The sequence below is a fragment of the Odocoileus virginianus genome, unplaced genomic scaffold, assembly GCF_023699985.2.
Source record: "Odocoileus virginianus isolate 20LAN1187 ecotype Illinois unplaced genomic scaffold, Ovbor_1.2 Unplaced_Scaffold_2, whole genome shotgun sequence".
NCBI classification, from domain to species: Eukaryota; Metazoa; Chordata; class Mammalia; order Artiodactyla; family Cervidae; genus Odocoileus; species Odocoileus virginianus.
In genome coordinates, this window is record NW_027224264.1 from 3871752 (window position 1) to 3879287 (window position 7536).

A 7536-nucleotide genomic window follows, 5' to 3' on the forward strand; every position below is an offset into this window, starting at 1 on the left:
AATCAAAGCAAATAGAAACAAAAAGACAGCAAGGGTAGCTATATTTACGTCAGTCAAAATAGACCTCAAGTCAAAAATTAAAACAAGAGAAAAAATAATCATTATATTATGGTAAAGGGGTAGATTCACAAAGAGGATATAATAGTTGTAAATACATGTGTACTCAGTGTTAATAAATATATTCAATATACTAAAAAATACTAATAGAAATGAAATAATAGAAAAATACTACAGTAATAGTAGGGGACTTAAATACCCCTTTCAACAATGAATAGATCATTCAGACATAAAATTAGTAAGGAAACACTGAACTTCAATTATACTTTAGAATATTCTATCCGTAAAACTGGCGCCAACCTGCTTGTCTTGTGAAACATATCTTAGGGTGGTTGGCTACAGAGTCCAGGGACACTGAGTCTCATGCCAATTTGTTGATTGGCAGGGCCAAATCCCTGCAAGTCCAAAGGATCCTAGGATTATTGCCAGACTACTGGTGGGCAGGTAAGCCCCTGGCAGTAATAGGCTAAAGGGAAGACTCCAGAATGGTACTTTAAAACACCAGTGTCTTTGACACTGTCTATGAAAGAATAAACTTTCATAGTGGCTTCCCTGGTGGCTCAGGGGGTAAAGAATCTGCCTGCAGTGGGGGAGATCCAGGTTCAATCCCTGGGTTGGGAAGATCCCCTGGAGAAGAGAATGGCAACTCACTCCAGTATTCTTGCCTGGGAAATCCCATGGACAGAGGAGCCTGGTGGGCTACACTCCATGGGGTCACAGAGTCAGACACAACTGAGTGACTAATACTAACTAAACTTTGATAAATGGCAGTGTTTGTACCACATGGGGAGTTCCAGTTGGCTTCCATATCTCCAGGAGGCTGTCCAAGGTCAGCCAGTGGGTTTGACTCAGGCTCCATTCAAATTATAGTCCCTGATCTGGGACTTGGGGATTGAGATTTTGTCCATTCCCTTTAAGGTAGGACTCTGTATCCTACAGCCCTCTCACTCTCCCCAAAATAAGTCCTTCTGGCCTACTAAAGCCAGGCAATGTAGGGGCTCACCTTTCCAGTGTAAAACGCCTGGGCTGGAGAGCCCAGTGTGGGGCTTATAATACTCACTTCTTAGGGAGAAACTTTGTGATTGTAATCATCCTCCCATTTGTGTATCACCAAGCCAGGGGTATGGGTCAAGATTATACTGTGTCTCTATTCCTCCTACCTGACTTGTTGGGGTTCATTCCTTATATCTTTAGGTGTGGGAAATATTTTCTGCTAGTCTTCATGTCAGTCTCATTGATGGCTGCTCTATAAATAGTTGTAATGTTAGGAAGACTATGGTAGGAGGTGAAATCAGGGTCTTCCTATACCACCATCTTGGCTACCAAGTATTCCATATCACATTATTATTACTATTGATTATATAAGTATACTGTATACTATACACCTTCATGGATCACAGCCTTGTTATGGCAAAGGGGCTTGCATAGGTCAATGAAGCTATGAGCCATGCTGAGTAGGGTCACACAGTTGGACGGGTGGAGAGTTCTGTTAAAATGTGGTTCACTGAAGAAGGGAATGGCAAACCACTCCAGTATTCTTGCCTCAAGAACCCCATGAACAGCATGAAAAGGCAAAAAGATATGACACTGGAAGATGAACTCCCCAGGTTGGTAGGTGTCCAACATGCCATTGGGTAAGAGTGGAGAAATGGCTCCAGAAAGAATGAACCAGCTGGGCCAAAGAGGAAACATTCCTTAGTCATGGATGTCTGGCAGTGAAAGTGAATTTCGATGCTATAAATAACAATTGCGTAGGAACCTGGAATGTTAGGTCCATGAAACAAGGTAAATTGGACATGGTCAAGCAGGAGATGGCAAGAGTGAACATCAACATCTTAGGAATCAGTGAATTAAAATGGATGGGAATGGGAGTTTAATTCAGATGACCATATTTACCACTGTGGGCAAAAATCCCTTAGAAGAGATGGAGTAGGTTTAATAGTCAATAAAGAGTCTGAAATGCAGTACTTGGGTGCAATCTCAAAAATGACAGAATGATCTCAGTTCATTTCCAAGACAAACCATTCAACATCACAGTATCCAAGTCTATGCCCCAACCACTAATGCTGAAGAAGCTGAAGCTGATCAGTTCTATGAAGACCTATAAGACTTTCTAGAATTAATACCAAAAAAAGATGTCTTTTCATCATAGGGGACTGGAATGTGAAAGTAAGAAGTCAAGAGATACCTGGAATAACAGGCAAGTTTTGACCTTGGACTACAAAATGAAGCAAGGCACAGACTCACAGAGAGTTTTGTTAAGAGAATGCACTGGTCATAGCAAACACCCTCTTCCAACAACACAGGAGATAATTCTATATATGGACATCACCAGATGGTTAATAATATAATGAGATTGAGTATATACTTTGCAGCCAAAGATGGAGAAGCTCCACACAGTCAGCAAAAACAACCGGGAGCTGACTGCCTCAGATCATGATCCCTTATTGCAAAATTCAGGTTTAAATTGAAGAAAGTAGGAAAAACCACTAGGCCATTCAGGTATGACCTAAATCAAATTTCTTATGATTATACAGTGGAGGTGATGAATAGATTCAAGGGATTAGATCTGGTAGACAGAGTGCCTGAAGAACTATGAATGGAGGTTCAGAACATTGTACAGGAAGCGGTGACCAAAACCATCACAAAGAAAAAGAAAGGAAAGAAAGCAAAATGGTGTCTGAGGAGGCTTACAAATAGCTGAGAAGAGAAGAGAAGTGAAAGATAAGGGAGAAAGGGAAAGATATACCAACTAAAAGCAGAGTTCCAGAGAATAGCAAGGAGGGGTAATAAAGCCTTCTTAAGTGAACAATGCAAATAAGTAGAGAAAAATAATAGAATGGGAAAGAGTAACGATCTCTGAGAAAATTGGAGATATCAAGGGAACATTTCATGCAAAGATAGGCACAATAAAGGACAGAAATGGTAGGGACATAACAGAGGCAGAAGATATGAAGAAAAGGTTTCAATAATACATAGAAGAACTATACAGAAAAGATGATAATTATCCTGGTAAAAATGGTGGTGTGGTCACTCATATAGAGCCAGATATTCTGGAGTATGAAGTTAAGTGGACCTAAGGAAGCATTGCTATGAACAAAGCCAGTCGAGGTGATGGAATTCCAGCTAAGCTTTAAAAATCCTAAGAGATAAGGCTGTTAAAGTGCTGTACTCAATACGCAGTAAATTTAGAAAACTCAGCTGTGGCCATAGGAGTCAGTTTTTATTCCAATTCCCAAAAAGTACCATGCCAAATAATGTGCAAAGTACTGTAAAATTGTGCTTATTTGACTAGCAAAGTAACTGTCAAAATTCTTCAATCTAGGCTTCAAATGTATGAGAACCAAGAACTTCCAGATATACAAGCTGGATTTAGACAAGTCAGAGGAATCAGAGATCAAATTGTCAATATTTGTTGGACTGTAGGGGAAGCACAGGAATTCCAAAAAACATCTATCTCTGCTTCATTGACTATGCTACAACCTTTGTGTGGATCACAATAAACTGGAAAATTCTTAAAAAGATGGTAATACCAGACCACCTTACCTTTATCCTGAGAAACCTGTACACAAGTCAAGAAAAAATATTTAGAACCAGACATAGAGCAATGGACTGGTTCCAAATTGGGAAAGTAGTACATCAAGGCTGTATATTGTCACTCTGCATATTTAACTTATATGCAGAGTACATCAGGTGAAAATGCTGGATGAATCACAAGCTGGAATCAAGATTTCTTTAATGGTAGAAAGAGAAGAGCTAAAGAGCCCCTTGATGAAAGTGAAAGAGGAGATCAAAAAGCTGGCTTAAAACGCTTAAAACTCAACATTCAAAAAAGGAAGATCATGGTAGCCAATCCCATCACTTCATGGCAAATAGATGGGGAAAATGTGAAAACAGTGTCAGATTTCCTTTTCTTGGATTCCAAAATCAATGTGAACTGTGATTGCAGCCATGAAATTAAAAGACACTTGCTCCTTGGAAGAATAGCTAAGACAAACCTAGACAGTGTATTAAAAAGCACAGACATCACTTTGTCAACAAAGGTCCGTATAGCCAAAGCTATGATTTTTCCAGTAGTCATGTGTGGATGACTTCCCTGGTGTATGGCTTCCCTGGTGGCTCAGACGGTAAAGCGTCTGCCTGCAATGCGAGAGACCCAGGTTCGATCCCTGGGTGGGAAGATCCCCTGGAGAAGGAATGGCAATCTACTCCAGTATTCTTGCCTGGAAAATCCCATGGATGGAGGAGCCTGGTGGGCTACAGTCCATGGGGTCGCAGAGTCGGACACAACTGAGCAACTTCACTTTCACTTTCATGTATAGATGTGAGAGTTGGACCATAAAGAAGGCTGAGCACCAAAGAATTGATGCTTTCAAACTGGTGCTGGAGAAGACTCTTGAGAGTCCCTTGGACAGCAAGGAGATCAAACCAGTCAATCCTAAAGGAAATCAACCCTGAATATTCACTGGAAGGACTGATGCTGAAGCTCCAATATTTTGGCCACCTGATGCAAAGCACCGAGTCACTGGAAAATATTCTAATGCTGGTAAGGTTTGAGGGCAAGAGGACTCAATATGAGTTTGAGCAAACTCCTGGAGATAGTGAAGGACAGGGAAGCCTGGCGTGCTGCAGTTCATGGGGTCACAAAGAGTCGGACATGACTTAGTGACTGAACAACAACAATGAACAAGTAAGGATTCTGGTGAGGTGCTCTGTGATGTTCTTCCCTGCTATGTAGAGCTTGGTGACAGCATGAGGCAGGGAGTAACCCTCAAAGATAGGGACAGTGCAAATGATCCCATCCCCACTGTCCACCACTAGGCCTGTGACAGAGGCAGAGGCATAGACTGCTACAACCATGTGGTTGGACAGGTAGAAGGCAGGTACATTGAAGATCTCAAACTTCATTTCTGTTGTCTTCTCCTGAGTCTCCCTTGGATTCAAGGAGGGCTCAGTCATGAGCACAGTCATTGAAAGGGTTTTACTCCCAGTTTCCACTCAAAATGTTACTTCCAGGGTTTCTTCATGTCATTTCATCCCCTTACCAGTTCAAGTTCAATAGGGTAGTACAAATGCAAGGTTTCATATTTCCACAAGCCTTCTTGCCCTACAAAGTACTTTTTCTGATTGTCTCTTGTCAAAGAGATTTTAAATTTAGGATGCCCCACCAGAGAGCTGAGGAGATAATGGCATCCAGTCTGTCCAGACTGGCCTACTTTGGAGAGTCCCAATCCATTGTCAAAAATTATAGGCTGGAATATCTAATACATATGGTTTGAACACATCAACAGCATGCTCTTTCAAACCTCAACAAAATAAAGAACATTTAGTCATTTGGTGAGACAATAGGCACTGCTTGGAATTAAAATAGCCACAGGATTCCCAAGTTCTCAAGTTATCACTCAGGTGGAGCTAGAAGGCTCTTGCCAGTGCAGAGAGTCCTCAATCCATGAATCTTGTCCCCTTTCAGTCATCCCAGGGCTTGCTGAGGTGATTTCAGTGATAATTACACACTGTGTAATAACCTAGCCAAGGTAACAATTGTCCTTAGAGATCATCACAGGGTATTTAAGCCTGGGGTCTCTGAGCCACAAACCTTCCCTGTTTGGTAAAGAATGAAGCAGAAGAAGGCAAATTGTACCTATGAACAGCTTTGATAAGTCTGTGAACATGAAACAGAGACCTGGCTTTAGAACCAAGTGAAACTACCAAGCCATGGACTTGTCAAGATAACTGATTTCTCTGCTCCATTTAGTCACTGTTTCTGAAAGGATTAAAATGCCTTTCCCTTGGGCAGGGGAGAAACTAAGCACCAGACATAGGTCTGCATCTCAGTGGGAATGCCTGCAACTCAGCTCCAATAGGTACTGAGTACATTTGTCTTTTTCTCCATCCTTACAATTATTTTTAAAACTTATTTATTAAAATAAATTTCACATCCCGTATAATTCACCCACTGAAAACATGGATACTAGAGGGGGAAGGAGCAATGGGATGAATTGGGAGATTGGGATTGACATATACACACTACTATGTATAAAACAGATAACTAATGAGAACCTACTATATAGCACAGGGAACTCTACTCAATGCTCTGTGGTGACCTAAATGGGAAAGGAAATCCAAAAAAGAAGGGATATATGTATACAAATAGATGATTCACTTTGCTGTAGAGCAGAAACTAACACAACAATTTAAAGCAACTATACTCCAATAAAATTAATCAAAAATAAAATAGAAGAAAATGTATACCACAGTGTTTAGTATATTTGCTGATATGTACAAACATCACAGATAAAAATTTAGACTATTCTCATCACCTCAGAAAGAATGTCATACCCTTGGCCAACACCCTGTATTCAAACCATTCCCCCTCAACCGTAAGCAACTACTAATACATTTTCTGTCTTTATGAATTTGCCACTTTTGTACATTTCTTATAAATGGAAGCATAAACTTGAGGCTTTTTGTGCTTGGTGTCATTTATTTTACATATTGTTTTCAAGGTTCACCCATTGTATGGATATAGCACATTTTGTTTATCCATTTGTTAGCTGATAGACATTTGGATTTTTCACACCTTGTAATTAATTAATATACTGCTAGAAACAATCTTGGCCATGTTTCTACAAAGACTTATGTTTTCATTTCCCTTGGTTATATAACTAGAAATGAAAAAGTTGAGTCACATGGTAAAACTGTCTTTAATCATTTCAGGCACTCTGAGTCTGTTTTTCAAAATATCAGGCATTTTACATTGCAAAGAGCAGTGTAGGAGAGTTACTAATATTTCATATGCTTGCCAACACTAATTAGTATCTGACATTTAAAATTCTAGGCATCATAGCAGGTGTGACATGGCATCTCTGTTGTTGGGATTTCTATTCCCTTGATAACTAATGACACGAAACATTTTGTATGCTTATTGGCCACTAGTATATTTTCTTTGAAGAAGTATATACTCAGTTGCTTAGTCCATTTTAAGATAATTTTATATTTTAACTATTGAGTAGTGACAGTTCTTTATAGATGCTAGATAGAAATATTTTATTAGATACATGATATTCAAATATTTCCTTATTCTGTGCACTATCTTTCCACTTTCTTGATAGTAACTTTTAAATCACAAGCATTTGTATGTTTGATGAACTAGAATTTATCTATTTGCCTTTTGTTGATAGTACTATTTGAGTCATATCTAAGAATATATTGACAAATATAATTTCATGAAGATCTACCCATATGTTTTCTTGTGTTTTACAATTTTAAATCATATAGTTAGGTCCTAATTTATACTTATTTATTTTTTGTATATTGTGTGAGGTAAAATATGACTTCTTTATTTTGTATGTTGCTATCCTGAATAAAATCACATATAAATAGAATTATATATTGTGACCAAGTGGAATTTACTCAATTGATGCACAGTTGGTTCAAAATGAGGACATTAATCAGTACAGTAAATTATATTAATAGAAT

General features: G+C 39.0%; 1 pseudogene; it reads right to left on the reverse strand.

The window, feature by feature from the left end:
- Positions 1-4719: 4719 nt before the first annotated feature.
- LOC110141964 (actin-related protein T2-like) lies at positions 4720-6679 on the reverse strand (annotated as a pseudogene).
- Positions 6680-7536: the final 857 nt, after the last annotated feature.